The sequence below is a fragment of the Pogona vitticeps genome, chromosome 6 (genome assembly GCF_051106095.1).
Source record: "Pogona vitticeps strain Pit_001003342236 chromosome 6, PviZW2.1, whole genome shotgun sequence".
In the NCBI taxonomy this organism is placed as follows: domain Eukaryota; kingdom Metazoa; phylum Chordata; class Lepidosauria; order Squamata; family Agamidae; genus Pogona; species Pogona vitticeps.
In genome coordinates, this window is record NC_135788.1 from 7,083,407 (window position 1) to 7,100,994 (window position 17,588).

Here is a 17,588-nt window from a genome sequence, read left to right on the forward strand (position 1 = left end):
TGGGTTTACTACAGAAGCCATAGTGGGAAGGATTGCAGCATTTCGGGGAAGGGGCGGGAAGCCGGACGCTGGGAGGCTTCCTGTGTAAAAAGATCTGAGCTGCCTTTTGTCTCCTGTTCTTACACCCTTCGGTTGTTTTAGGGAAGGAGGGTCGTTTGAACAGCGTGCGGGAGAGATCCCTGCAGGAATCTGAAACCTCTTACTTTCTCTCTACCAAGTTCTCTCTCACACACACCCCTTCGTTCCACTAGGCAAACTACTTCTTTTTCTTCTCTCTCTTTTTGCACTGTTTCTTACGTTAATTCCGATGTGCAGAGCATAACTTGCCCTCTATTCACGCTCTGCAGGGGACCGAATACCACCCCTCGGATTTCTGCACGGCCCTAAAGGAAGCTGACTTCCATAGCAGACAAGACGAGGGTTTAAAACTTTTCGGCAGCAGATTCTTGGGGATGGAGGAAGAGGCAGCGACACATGTTTGGCTGCCCGGTGCAAACCGTAAGGTCCTCGCATGCACACTCTCACGCACACTCTGCTTAGGAAAAACAAACCAGGTTAGTGGTTGGAAGTTGGCCACCGGTCCTCTCCTGCGCGAAGGGCAGCAAATCAATACGGGGAGTGGCAAGAGTGGCAAAGGGATAAAGTGGGGGCAGCCAGGGGCAAAAATGGGTATTCAGAGCAGGAGAGAGAGAGAAAGACCTGTGCCTCGGGTGAGGAAATGGGCAGAAGCTGGACCCCTTTCTGATTCCTGAGTGGGTCTGTGCTTCTCTTACCCTGGTAGATGACCTGGCACTGCCAGAGTAGGAGGTATGGCAAACATCTCTCTACCTCCTCCAATAGAAGGAAGCTGCCCCCCTGGGGGGGGCAGGCTCGGAAGAAATAACTAAGGAGTGTCACAACTGGTTCCGGGCATCTCCCACCTCAGGTATTTGACATGGGGATTTTGTATGACAGAGGATGAGATGCCTGGACAGCGTCACCAAAGCGACCAACATGAATTTGACCCAACTCTGGGAGGCAGCGGAAGACAGGAGGGCCTGGCGTGCTCTGGTTCGTGGGATCACGAAGCGTCGGACACGACTAAACAACAACAGTGACTGGCTGTGATCATGTTTGTGACTTTATGGCCATGCACTGGAGCAAGCAGGCTTTTGACGGAGGTTCTGAGGTCCTCTGTTAAACGGGCGGAAGAATTTCTTAGGGATAACAGGTGTCCAATGGCGGGGGAGACCCCTTTGGAGGTGGATAAACTTGGAAGGCTTTTGAACAGAGGATGGAGGGCCATCGGTCAGCGGTGCTTGAGCTGTGTCCTGCATCAGGAGGTCACAGGACTGGATTACCTTTGCAGTCCATTCCAACTCTGCAGCCCTATGCTTGGCCCGTGTGTGCCAGTGTTCCCTAAAGTACTTCTAGACTGCACTTGTCCCATCGCCTTGGAATGCGTCCTTCACTGGAGCTGGATAGGTTACCATCTTCACATACTGTTTTCCCTTTGTTTTCTACCACATTTTTTTTTCTCTTACCAGATAAACAATCCATCATGGAAAAAAAGATATAATACTCACCCTGTGTCTTTAAACTATGAGCCAAAGGAGCCCTCTGTCAAGATGTTCCCTCGGTGTTGGAAATCATTCTGGATCTCATTTCTTAAATGCTTGTTTGCCTGGATGCAGGTCCGCACCAGAAGTGTAGGCAGCTGGACACGGTTTGGTGCTTGGTAAGGGAAGATGTGGCGGCCACCAGGTCAGAACTAGAGTCTCATCAGGATCAGAGCAGAAATAAGACAGGGGTGGGGTTTAGGTTTAGAAACAAACTTCATGCCATCCGAGAGTGTTTGACCATCTGACTCAATTCCAGCAGGTTTAAGGACAGGAAGCAGTTCTCTAGATTTGCAAAGGAGCCTCTCACCACCTATACTAACTGCTTATTTCTTACTGTTCATTCAACTGAACAATGAATGTGTGAATTAACCGTTGAAAAGGATTGTGCTCAAGGTCACACAGAATTTATCTCTGTAATGTTTTTCCCTGCCCCCTGTGGTAGTCTAATCTAATTCACACATATAAATGATGTTGCATCATGGTTTCATCATCGCCATAAACTGATGTTGCAAGAATCAACTCATGAACATGCGTGTGTGAGTCAGGCAGAAAGATTCCAAGCTAGGCAGCTGGCCAAGGAGAGTTAAGGGAGCAAGTGGGTTGCTCATTTTCTGAGAGGCACCATCCAGTTGTTCTGGGCAAAACCTGTTGATGAATCTACCAGCAGCCCCTTTCTGCTGTCTCTTGCAGGGGCCAGGAAGACGATGGCAGCCAAATTAATCCCAGCTGTGCCTTGTTGTGGGTCAGGAAGAGAGGAACATATATTCTAGAAGTGCGCCTGGGGAAGGGTGTCACGCAGAAGTGAATGCCATAAATCAGGCTTGAAGACAAGGTTATGTCTTATTGTAGTCAAATGTGGCCGGTAGAGATATTAGAGATACGTATGATCTATCTAGCTGTCTGCCGTAATTATTTGCTTACTTTGTCCACGCAATATTGGACTTGAAACAGTTAATAGCACTATGGCAACCCTTTATAATACTGAGTGTTTTGCACTCACTCCTCCAATGGATAGTGGGTTCTGGGGCAGTCCTGTGCAGGATCAGATTTTTGTTTGTTTGTGTGTTTCTTTGTTTTGTCCTGTTTCCACCAGAATAAGAAGAGTGTGTTACACAGATATCAGCTACCAGTCCTCAAAAGCCATCAATTAAGCAAGCACCTTCTAGAGAGCAGTGCTTACTGGGGAAATGTCTCTGGCTATAGAAAAATCTAGAGGAAATGTTATCCTCTTACAAAACAGCCATAACAACAGCATTAAAAGCTGTTCCCTCGTATTTGAAATCTTGATGGAACAAACATTACCCCAGCTAACCTGGCTTCTCTTTAACTTGGCGAGTAAGTTCCCAAACTTTCACGGCAGGCTTCAGTTGAAATTGGAGTGAAATAAAAGAAAGGGGGGGGGGGAGGATGAGATTTGATCCTGCACGATTTTGTTTTTAGGATGCAATTGTATTTTTGGACAAAACCATTATTTGTATTTGACAACAGAACAAATAACTGTGTATTAGTTTTGAACACAAAGAGGCTAAAACTACTGTTTTGTGGGTTTGAATCCAAATGTTCAGAACTGCTATGAACTTTGATGGATTTAAAAAAAGAGAGCCTCTTTTGTTATTTCTGGAGTAAGGAATCAGCAATGCCCCGCAGGCTAAAAAGTCAAGCTCAAGCTGCTTCATAACAAAATGAAAAACATCCAAGGGTCCAACCACACAAATGAACTTCCCTAGCAAGCAAATCTCCCGTGCACCTTAGCTCTGTCCCATGCGACTCAGAAGCATCTATAGCTATAGATATTTCCAGGTTGCATTGTAACTACTGTATAGAACAGGGGGAGAGTCTTCTGGATTCCTGATCCCATAATCCCTCACCATTCGCTTTGTTGGCTAACACTATTAAGAGATTTTGGGGGGGGGGGATTGCTTAAAGCAGCCCTTCTGTATAGATCTCTATGTTGTTCTGCCTTATTTGCCACGCCAGATTACATTTTTAGAGCATTAGAGACAAATGGAAAAAACCTTGTAATTATAACTAAGAGAACTTCCACATATATGAGCAGAATACCTTTGTGCGGCATTCATGCCTTACAATAGAATCTGGCTGGCAGAGGTTACCAAGGCTACGGAGCTATGTGTAGGTGGTTTGGGTGTATGAGAGAGATTGAGAAGCCATAAGAACTCAATAGCAGGAGCTCCAGATTAAGCCCAAAGACAAACCAAACAAAACAAGCATAAAACAAGGATATAAACAGGTTTTAGCGGACATTACTCTTATTTACATCAGAGAGAAATGTGGATATGGGATGAGACGTATAGAAACAAGGAACAAATACAGTAAACAGGTTGCTCTGGGAAACCTTCACAGAGTTGACTTGGCTAGTTGTAGTCTGGTCATTGTCTACATTGACATCGCTGACTTCATAGCCTGTTTGCTTGCTGGTTGCACACAGCCAAAATCCTTATTTGACACAGATCTTAGGTGCCGGGAGAACCTGATAGAAGCTAAAACCCTGACAGCAACATATTCTAAAGCCTGGGTAGTCTGGGTAGTCTGCTTGCTCCCACATAGCTTTGTCTGGGGGTAAGCCATGTTAGTCTGTTCCAGCCAAACAAACAAAGATTATTGTGGGGTATGTGTGGGTGGAGGTGTGTGAGATGTCCTCTGAGCTAGTCCACAATCCACCCCTAATTGTAGTTCACTTCACCGGATCCCACACACGTTGTACATAAAGATTTAATTCTTCCTTGTCCTATTGAAGGCATCATCAGCACTTTTCAGATCTAACAATATTGATGGTTGTTGTGCATTTTCCGGGCTGTTTGGCCCTCTTCTTAAGGTCTCTGAAAGCCTTCGAGAATACATCTAACAATATTGGTTAGAAGAAGAGGGAAATTTCCCATTGCATTAGGGAATTCTGTACAGGTCATCTCTGTAGCACTGAAAATACTACCGGCGTCATGAGAATTCCTTCACTCGGATGCATCTACTTTTGTACACCAACCAAAAGCTGTTTCTATGCATGTACCCCTCCTTCTGGATTAAACAGAACATGCTCGGCAATTCCACTTAGAGGTAACACTATTCAACAATAGGTACATTTCTGCTTGGATTGCTCTTGTAGGAAAGGGTTACTAAGGCAGCCAATTCCAGTCAAGCCAGCGGATTTCCCTTGAAAATAAACACCCAGAGACAAATGAGCACACAACTCACCCGTTCCATACTTTCGTGGAAAAGCCCTTGTTTCACTTCCAGACAGTGAACTGGCCTCCCGCCCAATGTTGCGTGTTCTCAAAGGACTAATCCCAAAGGACAAGCCAAAGGATGGAAGCCTAAAAGAAGGGTATAACAACTTATAAACAGGTCCAAGTTTGGCGTAATTCTTATTTACACCAGAGCAGAGAAAGTTGGGGAAATGGGATGAGACCCACCGTTGTGAAATTTGAGACACAGGAACAGAGAAACCTGCACTTGGCCACTCCTGTCTCTGAAAAACAATCTCCTCTACTCTCTGAATTTGGATAAGTAAATCTGCAAAACCTGGGGAGCTCTAAAATATAATCTTCACCCTTTGCTGACAGAAAATGGTTGGCTTTATTCCTTCCACTCATGAACAAGAAGTGAAATTAAATATATTTCCAGGTGGGGTACATTCAGATGTCTCTTATTAGCATACCTGTCAGCCTTTGAAAATCCAGAAATGGAAAATTCACCCCCTGACTTTGACACACCCAAGCTTTCAACTATGAAATGAGAGTTGCAGAACTGCACATTTTCACATTTGCATGAATGTGATCACATTGCTGAATTAAAATGAAGGTATTCATGAGGTTTTTCATTTTGCGGAATGCATGTAGAATATATTTTCATATTCAAGACATAAACCACAGTGGAGCCTTCTCTGTTGTACTGACATTAACATACACGCATTGTTCATATACAAAGGAAGGAGACATTTTCAAATTAGCATTTTTGCTAATGATTTAATATCAGTATTGCAATCCAAGTGAAACAAAAGCTGATTTGAATTGTATGTTTGAAAATACTTTCATACATCAATCTAAACGGTTTGTAAATTGTGGTCTATGTATAGCCAGCAAAATTTGTTTGTAGACTAGCAACTGATACTTTGAGATCCTGGAAAGAGGACATGCCCAGCCATCTTTGCTTGCCAAGAAAACCCATTGCTGTAAACAATTTCGAAAGTTTATTGAAGGATAAATTGTTGATGGATTGCAAAAAGCCACAATTTTGATTGGTTGCAGTGTTAGTGCAGAATAAGTAGCAGATCCTTACATGGTGATCCACCCGCCAGGCAATGCTCACCTTCCCAAGCTGTCAAGCACTGGCAACCAGAGATTAATATACAGCAGGGCCTCTGTATCTGCACACGATCAATTCCAAACCCTCCCCCATGCAAAAAGAAAAAGAAAAAGAAAAGAAAAGAAAAGAAAAGAAACACATAGTAATGAACTCCATACATAGTCCTTCTAGTGGCCAGTTCTGGTAATTACATCATTGAAATACGTATTTCTGTTTTTTTCCTATTTAATATTTTTAATACTTTCAGACCGTAGAAAGTGAAAACACGAGCACTGATTCTAGATACAGGGGTCCCGCTCTTCATGCCTTGGCCACAAAGTCACTAGGGCACATGCTGTGGGAGACTGGGATGGCCCATCTGAACTGGGCATATCCTTTCAGGTCCACAGATCTTGATCTCCATGTGGGTGGGGAAGGGGTCTTGGTTACGGTTGGTAATGAAGATAACAAAGACTAAGGAGACTGGAAATTATGCAGTCATATCAGATACGTTTTTGCCAAGTGAGAGTTCTTGCAGTCTTGTGCAACAGTTCCCGAATCTTGTGGCAGCATATCCACATTTTTGATATTTTAATCTCCTTAACCCTTCTTTACCACCATCCAACCCTCTTTTAACAAAGAATTCAGTTCGCAGCTTAAAATTTATGAACACGACTTTTAGACACTTAATTAAAACGTACTTCAAATTGAACATAAGCCCAAGCTTTTTTTAAAAAAAAATCCTGAATTCTAGCAATGCTGCCTATCACTGCCGAATGTTTAGTTTGAACTTTTTTAAATTAAAATCTCACAGATTCAAACCTCCCCACCCCCACCCCTTGGAGTTCTTCACACAACCTAATCTAGGAATCAGGGGCTCCCGCTGATCATAGGCTGGTTTTTGATTTCCCAAAGACAGTGCTTAGACCAGTACGCCGGCTGCACAGTGATTCTGGCTCCATTTCAATTCTGCATTTGTTGAACAGAAATATAGATATTAACAACAACAAAGTAGTACCGAAGAATGTTCGCAAACACGAGGAGGAAGAACAGAAAACGTTTTGTAGCTGTGACAAGTAATCCTTACCTCCCCCTGCAGAGAATTTTACTTAGCTGATTCATGAGCATCTGTTTCCATTCATTCCAGACTCCGTGCCCTTTTGCTGCTGGATTCCTTTCCAGCACAGACCAGGGGGCCAAGCAGTGGTTTCTCTGTTAAGCATTGGTGTGCGCGTGTTTACGTACATACACATACCCAAGATGACATGGTCTGAATAATTTGGAAGGATAAGAGAGGGAGTCCTTTATGAACTTCCTTTACTCATTCTGGTTTTGCAGACAGTCTTCCGACTCGACTTATACAGTGTAATCTGTGGTTTTGCTTGGGCAAAAGGAATCTGCATCCACACACAGTCTTGCTCCAAATGAAACACAGTCACCGCTATTGTCTGACCGAGCAGACAGAGCCCCTTTCCAGTCATTCTTAAACTTTGACAGTGGTTTTTCTCTCCTCTTCCCTTTCCTTCATGCAGAGGTTACCAAAAGAGCAGCTCTTGTCCCCAAATAGGTTGAACAATAACTCACGACATTCCAGCAAGCATCCCCAACAGCTATCTGTGTGACCACCTAAATCTAATCCCCGTAATCCAAACTTAACCATTTTCCAGCTGGATAAAACTGGACAGTTTGTCAGTTTTGGAGTCTGTTTCTCCTGCTTCCTCTTCCACACAATTTAACTTTCCCCATTATTTTACTGGCAGCTAAAGATGAACTATGCAACTTTGCACAACTACAGGAGAACTACAGAACTTTAACAGTGACAATGAAGACATTGAAATAGAGATCGTGTATACCTTGGTTCAGTCATCAAGCCAAACGGAGACTGCAGCCAAAAAATCAGAAGAAGACTGAGATTTGGAAGAGCAGCAATGAAGGAACTAGAAAAAGATAATCAAAAGTAAGGATGTGTCACTGGAGAACCAAGTCCAGTTGTGTGCCTAGTCACACAAACTAGGAATGCAGAAGAGTAGAAACCACTGTGTAGTTGCCCCATCTACATACAGTTTTTCTTTACCACCACTTCCAAAATGGCAGATAACCAAAAAAGAAGTGCCGCAATTGCACAAATAAATTGTAGTGGCCAAAAGTACAGCCTTCTTCAAAAGGAGGTGCTTGTTCATAAAGATGATGACCCTATAGGATTCCTGTGAAGACACAGCCTTACAGGCAACCCCATATGATGCCATGATTGGTCACATGTGAAGTTGTCATATATATGGATTTGTAGACTTCAGGTTGCTGTTTTTTTTAAACACAACAACAACAAAATATTTTTTTTTAAATATGGAAAAAAGAGCCCATCCTTCTTGGTACTATGTCTGAACTCCAAGGATGTAACCATACATTGTTGTTAAGAACAAAGTCTCCCAGCATGTCATCAACATTTTCCTGTATCAATGAACAGGGTGGAGCCATTTGCCCCATTCCATGTAGAAAAGCCAACGACTGGCAGCTGAATCTTTCTTGGTGCTGAACCTGGAAGCAGCAATCTAGCTTAGGAGGTCTAGGTCAGGCTGAATGGCAGATACAGAACTTAGAAATGTTTTTAAAAATTGCAACTCTCAGAATATCTGGTTGGAGGATTCTGGGAGTTGCAATCCAGCCGCCGCTCCCTCAAATTTCCAAGCAATGTGCAAACAGCTCTTTCTGCTCCAAAGAGTTGCCTTCACCTGGCAGCATCTACTGCCCGAGGTGACTTCCTCACTTTGTCTCAGGGCCTGTGGATCCTGGATGAGGAGTCTCTTCAAGGCAGGCCAGATTTCTCCAAGAACATCCCTGCGTGGTGCCTCCAGATCTGCACTAAAATGTGAAACAAACGTTTGCTTCGTCCATGTGAAGATATATTCAACATCTGCGGCTTCTGTTTTCCAGGGATGTTGCCTCTAATGACAGAGAACTATCTATTATGCAACAATGTTTGAGGAAACCTGTTCTGACTTCATTAATATATTTTCTTCCATCTTTTTGAGCATCAAAAGTCTTTGGAGAAGTGGGATTGACGGATCAGGATGAGAGGGTCTTTAGATATTTATTTATTAATTACCTTTAAATCTTCTGATTCCTCTTCCAGTGACTTAAGGTGGAGTACATGACTTTTCCTTCTCCTCTTTATTCTCATAAGGACTCTCTCATAAGGACTCACCAAGTTCGATGAGGTTCAAAGGCTCAGTGAGGACTAGCACCCAGATGGCCCCACTCTAATCTCTACACTGGATGGATGGATGGATGGATGGATGGATGGATGGATGGATGGATGGATGGAGGGAGGGAGGGAGGGAGGGAGGGAGGGAGGGAGGGAGGGAGGGAGGGATGGATGGATGGATGGATGGATGGATGGATGGATGGATGGATGGATAGATAGATAGATAGATAGATAGATAGATAGATAGATAGATAGATAGATAGATAGATAGATAGATAGATAGATAGATAGATAGATAGATAGATAGATAGATAGATAGATAGATAGATAGATAGATAGATAGATAGATAGATAGATAGATAGATAGATAGTAACATTTTCAGAATTTAACAAGATTTCGGTCTTGAAGCTGATAAAAACACAATCCATAAAACACAAAAAGCTCGTTGGATTTTGTTCTGATTACTATTATTACAGGTTCAGCTGACCCCATTGTTATTATTTCCTCTTCCTAGCCAAGATAATCACGTCCCACTGTGCAAGTCTCAGCACTTTCTGCTCCCTGCTTACTTACGTTTCAGAGAAACTGCAATGCTGGAAACTCTAGTCGTATGTTCAAGCCGTTCAGTGTTTCAATATAAACAGGACAGGTCTCGTCTAGAAAGGGCTCCCAAAAGATTGTTCACTTTTGGTTTTGCCTGTCTGAAATTAGGGAGTGTGGGAGTGCCAGCAAATATAGCATTAATCGGGGTGGTGGGGTGGTGTTTGCCTTTAAAATAAATGTTATTACCTCTGATGACAAGCAACGTTATTCCAGAAGGACACTCAAAATACCTTTGCCATTTATACAAGGCATGAAGAGGGATGTTGTAGTACGGTTGCTGGCAGTGGCTTTAGGAACCAACATTCGCTACAGTCAGTGGGAGGGTTTTTTTCTGTGTGATGCCTCATTAGAAGGAAAATGTTCCCCAAAGAATAATAAATTCCTGTGCTCTTACCTCCTCATTTTGTCCAAACTGCTTTAGACCGTTTTCCTTCCACAGAGGGAGCTGGTAAGAATTTGTATTACCCTTTATTATCCATTTTGGTTCAGGAAATTGTGCAGGCCAGCTCTTAGGGGAGACTTAACTAGGAAAAGTCTAGCTACTCTACCGTCCAAATGTGAAAGCTATCTATAATAAAAGAGAATGCATGCTCATGTGTATGTGTTTCTGTCTCTGACATTGCTATAAGACAGTAAAAATTAGACATCTGAAACGTGGCACACATATTAAAGGAAACTTACAGTTATACAGTATTTATTTTAACAGACTAATTGATTTTAGTTTGGTTGTTGTGGGTTTTTCGGGCTTCTTGGCCATGTTCTGAAGGTGGTTTTTCCTAACGTTTCGCTAGTCTCTGTGCGAAACTGGACAACACCAGCAATCATTACGTCAGACTGCACAGGGAAGCCATTGAAATCCACAAGCACCAGAAAAACTTCAACAAAAAAGAGGAAAGTTTGAAACTCAACAAAACTTGGCTCCCAGCTCTCAAAAATACAGCATGCAAAAGGTCATGAACTCTACCCAACCACAAGGTCAAGGGGATCACTACCATCAACCACAGTGACAGATAATCTCCTTATCACAACAATACACCCACAACAAAACACACTAATCACCCATCCACAGAAAACAATACACCCACAACAATACACACTAATCATCTCATCTCACAGCCATAAATACTCCACACCCTAGCCAAACTACACCAGAGCACAGTTTGCTGTCCTCTAAAGATGCCGGCCACAGAGACTGATGAAACGTTAGGAAAAACCACCTTCAGAACACGGCCAAGAAACCCGAAAAACCCACAACAACCATTAGATCCCGGCCGTGAAAGCCTTCGCGAATACATTGATTTTAGTTTATTTAAATATTCACCTGGAGTACCATCTTTAGTCACTTGGTGGCAGACTTCTCTAACCTTCCCTAATCAGCACAGAAAGGAGGAGACAAAGCAAAGTGATGCAACTCTGAGGTATGCAACTGTTGTGAGGCAGGGTATTTTTGTGAGTTCGTTTGTAAGTGAGACAAAATAAAATAAATGTCAACATGGATAAGTACAAAGTTTTATATTTGAGCAGGAAAGCTCAGTGGCACAAACATAGGTTGGGTGACATCTAAATATAAAGTAATATGTATAAAGAGGATCTAGGGATCTTAGTTGACCACAAATTAAACATGAATTAATTAGCACTGTGATGTGGAAGAAAACCCTAATGCAACTCTGCATCAACAGAAGTACGGATTCTATAGTACCATCAGTACTTCTCTGTTCATCTTTGTTTGGACTTCATGTGACACATTGTACTCAGTCCTGGGTATCCTGAGAACCTCAATTTAAGGAGAATATTGAAAATCTGGAATGTATCCAGAGGACAACCAAGATGTTAAAAGATCTGAAACCCATGCCCCGGGAGCGATGTTTGACGGATTTGAATGTCTTTCTTTTGAAGAAGACTGGTGGATGATCTGATAGCTCTCCCTGAGTCCAACCCTAAAGGATATTCAAATGGAGCAAGCTTGTTTTCTGCTGCTCCAGAGCACAAGATCTGAACCAATGGGAGCAACAACAAGAAAGGAGATTCCATCCAAACATTTGGATGAACTTCCTGACAGTACAAGCTGTCTGACAGAGGAATGGACTGCCTCAGAAGGTCGCAAGGGCTCCATATGGGTTTTGAACAGAAGCTTAGGTGGACATCTGGGAGGGATAGTTTAGTTGCGAATTCCTGCACTGGCAAAGGGTTGGGCTAGATGACCTTTAGGATGCCTTCCAAGTCTACTCTTCTGTGAATCTTTTAAAGTAGACCTTTGGTCTAGATGGGTGGGGTAGAAATCTAATAAAATAAATAAATCTATAAAACAAATCCTTTGCATTCACAGGCAGTTGTTCAGCCCTGCAAGAGCTTTTCATGTGTGCAGTCACTCTAGTTAGTAAAATACTGTAAATAAGCCCTGTGGTCCTTGGACAGTTATGTGGGTTGGACTCAGAAAGGGGGGGAAATGCTAACAATACTGGTGATGTAATCTTGAAGGCTTTCACAGCCAGGATCCGGTAGTTGTTGTAGGTTTTTCGGGCTGTCTGGCCGTGTTTTTGAGGAAGAAAAATCTCAAGAACATGGCCAGACAGCCTGAAAAACCTACAACAACCAATATTGGTGATGATAACAAGGAGATGAGCTATTTTGGGGCCCACTAGTGACATATAGTCCAAATGCTGCCCAAAACATTCAGCTAGCATCATTTCTACTATTGGGTATGCTGATGACAGCAGTGTATTAAACTGCAAGACAAAAATCAAGCTAGGATTATTCACAGAGAATGAAATAGATCTTTTACAGAATGTTAAATATTGATGTATTCCATTGTATGAAGAAACTGGGGAATTAGGGGAACATGGAACATGAATTCCATTTCAGAAACTTTGAGGCTTCCTTTTAAGTGCATGGAAAATCTGACTGAGAAGGCAGGGGTCAGTGTCAACTAAGAACAAAGGGCAAAGTGAGAGACCACATCCACCTCATCTCTTGCCATCAAAAGGAAGTCCACTTCTTTCTCTGGAGTCATGTAAATTAAGCGGGGATTACAGCTGTGTGAAAGGAAAAGGGGAAGAAGGTGCTTTTGTTTTGGTAAACATGAAATGGGATTGACAAATTGAGTAAAACAAGTCTGGAAAAGGCCATTCAGTGTATAAAAGGGATTTAGAAAACTGGCTAGTGACCTTAACCTGGCCTGTTGATGAAGAGAGGGAAGATTTGCTCACCTGCTGACCGACCATTTATTTATTTATTTATTTATTTATTTATTTATTTGATTTATATCCCGCCTATCTGGACCAATGGCCCACTCTAGGCGGCTTCCAATACAAGATAAGACAATAAAAACACAAAATATACAAAATATATATTTTGTATATACAGTGGTGCCTCGCATAAGCGAGGTCAATCCGTTCCGGATTAACCTTCGCTATGCGAAAACATCGCTAAACGGGACTAAAAAAGCCATAGAAACGCACTGAACTTTGTTCAATGCGTTCCTATGGCTTGAAAACTCACTGTTAAGCGATGTTTCTCCATAGCGCTGCCATTTTCGCGCCCTCGGTAAGCGAGGGCAGGGCGTGAAAATGCGGCGCGAACCTTCCGGCGGCCATTTTGGAACCGCCGATCAGCTGTTCTCCCCCGCTTTGTTTTGCGAAGATCGCTAAGTGAATCGCTTAGCGATCAATTCAAAACGAAAAATCGCCATAGGGATGCATCCTCTGCATGTCTAAGAACCATGCTGACCCTTATCTCTGGTGTGTGAGTTTCAGGAAGGTAAGTTTAGCCTTTGTTATTTTCTGAACTCTGGAACCGCCTTAGACTATCTCTGGATTTTGATCCAAGTAATTTTGAAACTTTCTTATACCTTTGATGAGCTTTTTGTCTTTTTTACCCTTTCCCCATATTTAGCTTCTTTTAATAAAACATACAAATCTTTTCAACCAACTGCCTGTGTTCTTGACGCAGATGATCTGTTGTTCTAAAATCAGGTATTGCTTCAACCAGCTACTAGAAAGTTTCACTGTATGTGTGGGATGTGGTGGCAGCTGCTTTGCAAGGCTGGCACATGTTCTATGTGCCTAGCCTTGTGGATGTTTTGAACTCTCTGCAGACACAACCAGATCTGAGCAGACATTTGGGAGGGATATAGTTTCAGTGACGTTCCAAAGCTTTCACCACCAATCCAGGATAAGCAAGGAAGCGGCTATAAAGAGGGTTCATGACTATGCAAGCATCACACATTGCATTAAACACCCTCTTCCCTCCCCCCCAGGTTAGAATAATAATTTGGTTTCAACAGCACAGACGCAATCTATTCCAGTTTCAAATAATCCCCCCCCCTCCCATGTTCATCACTCTGATTCCCCAAAAACAACTGTCTTCTTTTATTTTAGGAGAGGTTGGAAATTTCTGTGGAAATCATGTCTACAGAAACCCAAACTGTGATTGGCCAACAAATTAGCCAGGCAAAAGGTCATGGCTGAGCCAGAATGTGCCGTTCTGAACAGTAATATTTAATGGCAGATTGATCGAGAGAAAGCAGAAGAGTGCCGGGAAACAAGAGCAACATTATCCCTAGGGAGGATTTGTAGAGAACGCTGTTTTGGAGCAATAAAAGGGATGTCATCACAGAGAGAAAGGAATGCACAGGGCACTGATGCCTGAATCGTCTCTGCTGCATGCAACCCACTCAGGAGTTGAGTCACTTCCCTCTTCTTCTTCCACCTCCTCCCTGCTGCCTTGTCATTTATGAAAGAGAAATTGCCTTCCTAAATGAGGACACAGGGCCCTTCTGATATCGTATGAGAACTCATTTCTTTAGTCCACGCAAGGCTGGCCAGCTCCACCAGTGGGACTACTCAGGAGAGGACAGACTGCGGGGCCCACCTAGACAGTTACAGACAACCCAATATAAGAAGCAGCAGTTCCATAAGTGCTCAAAGCTGTTGAGGTCTCCCGAGATCACAACAGCTTGCAGATCTCCTTTCTTTGTTTTGCGATCGATTGGTCTCCTGGAGTTGAACAGCAGCTTCATTTGCATTCTGATTGCTTAGACACAGAAGGCGGGAGAGGACTGAAGGGATGCGACACTCGTTTTTTCCCTGGCTCGCTACCTTGAGGGTCTGATTCGACTTGTGGTATGCCCTTGGCTTCTTTTTGTATATCTAGCTGGCTGGATAGCTCAATGAGATAGGTATCTGGCTGTAGAGCCAGTGCTTAAGGGATCAGTTCCCTAGTGTGCATCCTGGAAGAGCCAGCCTTCGTAGTCTTGGGCAAGCTGCACAATCCCCAGGCCCCTCCAGAAGAAGGGAAAGGTCAAGCACGTCTGAGTACACTCTACCTAGAAAATCCTGAAAAGGGTTGCCGTAAGTTAAAATTGACTTGGTAACACATGAGTATAATATTATTATATGTCCTGGGAGCATTCCAAGCCCATTGAGTTCACTTAAGTTGATTGTGCATCATCATCAATGTCATTCAGAAACAACCAACAACAATAGAACAACATGTCCAGAACAGTAAGTACAGGAATAACTAGAAAATTCTGAGGAATCCCACATGAATTTTTGTCCCTTCAGAGTAATTATAGGTCAAACTAAATAGTATACTTATCACATAATTATAAGCAATATTATAACCCATTAAGTGATGAAAAATGTTTGGATGGATATCTTAGCATGTGTTTTTCTTACCTCCGTATCTTGTATTCAACTGTGCTTCAATTTCTGATTGGTCAATGGAAGGTAAACACAGGGTTATTGTTTGCAATTGCAAAGGGTCATATCTCTGAGGAATCCTATTGTCAAAAGATATACAGTGCAGAGCGCCTCCACTAATTACATGCTAAGTGCATCGTCTAATTCAGTGGTTCCCAACCAGATGTTCTTGGACTGCAACTCCCAGAAATCCTGGCCAGCACAGCTCGTGGTGAAGGCTTTGGGGAGTTGTAGTCTAAGAACATCTGGGCACTCAGGGTCCAGTCGTACCCAGAGTCCTGATGCTGAAGGGTGTGGAGCAAAAACAGAGAGCCAGAGCGACACATGGCACACAGCACGGGATTTCAAGATCCTGAGATTCAAATTCCCATCCAGCTTGGGCATTCGTCCTTCCATTGGCCCCCAGGTATGCAGCCTATGCAACCTGTCTGATGTGGCGCATAGCATACTGGAGACATTAACCAGCAGCTGAACAGGGCGTGATTTTGGGCCAGTTGCTGATTGTCGGACTAAACCACTTCAAAAGGCTGCTGTGAAGATAAAAGAGGAGGACCCTGTCTCTTTTTAATATTTTTAAACACAAAGGTGCTATTTATGATCCCAGCTTTCCTTGAACTTTCTTGGCTGGTGTTTGAACAGCCCAGAATTCCTTGGACTCACAAAGAACGTGGGCTCCCTGCATTTCACATTTGGCCTTCTGTTCTCCTCCTGCCAGGTTTTCCCTTTGTGAGCTCCATCCTGAAAGCTGCCTTAATTAATATCAGCTTAGGCTGTGGCGGGGACCTCTGCATGTTCTTCTTGATTTGAGACAGACTTTGGGCGAACAGAGCAGGGCAGCAGTGTCTTGAAGATGAGTTCATCAGGGGTGAGAAGCCTAGCTTCCTCTTAGATCTGTCAAGCCAGATAAGAAGATCCTTCCAAAGCGTCAGGTTGAAAGCCGCTTGCTCAGCAGATTTTACGCAAGGGAAGACCTCCATGTGTGGCCGAGTAGGAACTCTTGTAAGCATTCACCAGAGCTTGCAAACATTACATTGGGGACTACGTCTTCAGAAGGAAGACCAGCAAGCCTATTTCCTGTTTCTCATCTTTCTCCAGAGTCTCTTTCCATGGCACAGCTGGGAAATAATTTTTTTTTTTAGCTCTAACTCCCAGAATCCCCTAGCTATCATATCTTCCCTTAAAACGATGGGACTACTGCTCGCAGAATGTCTCAGTAAGCATATATTCACTTAAAAGTAAAGTATAGCAATTTATTTTTCCTCTTACTCACAAACATTACTAGCACTTTAAGAAAATTGGCACAACGTGCAGGTTTGGGGTAAAAGCTGGTGTTCCTGACGGCACAGAGGCTAGCCTGTAGACCCTTGGTGTCGCCACATTTTCCCCAGTTCAAATTAAGATGTAATAAAGCCCTGCAAAATGTTTTCTTTGAATTTGCTGACCCTACCCCAGAACAGAAGACAAAAAACGGTGCATATTTGGTACACAGTGGCAGCATTAACAAATCATCCACACCACTCTTAAAATGTTACATCTGTGAGACTGTGCATTTATAACTTTGAACTACAGCTCTCCATCATGTAAGTCTCTTTCAGGACACTCTCAAGAAGTACCAGAAATGAAAATGGTTGGGTTGATCCATATCAACCAATCAGTTCTAACAATGGTTGTGTCCAGAAGGAGTGGATCTTTTGTAAAACTTACAGGTCTTGATTGGTCATCCAAACTCAAACCAAGGAATATTTCACATTATAGCTCAAATTGCTGGCACTGGAGAAATATTTTTCTTCCCAACTATCGTACACTGAGCTGAGTCTCAACCTTTGAACCACTTTGTCAGTCCTCACCTTCACTAGCTAACTAATGATTGTTGGGGGGGATGGAAATAATGCCCCTGGGACCGCACCAGACCATCGTGCCTACACCCAGAAGGAGCCAAAGATCATCTGCCGGCCATTAAGAGCCTCGTGGCGCAGTGGTTAAAACGCTGTACTGCAGCTAAAACTGTGCTCACGACCTGGGGTTCAAATCCCAGGTAGCCGGCTCAAGGTTGACTCAGCCTTCCATCCTTCCGAGGTCGGTAAAATGAGTACCCAGCTTGCTGGGGGGGCAATGTGTAGCCTTTATAATTAAAATTGTAAACCGCCCGGAGAGTGCTTGTAGCGCTATGGGGCGGTATATAAATC

The 17,588-nt window shown here is 43.2% G+C and overlaps 1 long non-coding RNA gene across 1 annotated transcript; it reads left to right on the top strand.

The window, feature by feature from the left end:
* The first annotated feature begins 418 nt into the window (after nt 1-418).
* On the top strand, nt 419-8,610 carry LOC144583781 (uncharacterized). Its single transcript, XR_013537719.1, has 2 exons — nt 419-554; nt 1,527-8,610. It is a non-coding gene; the product is annotated as an uncharacterized LOC144583781 (long non-coding RNA).
* Nucleotides 8,611-17,588: the final 8,978 nt, after the last annotated feature.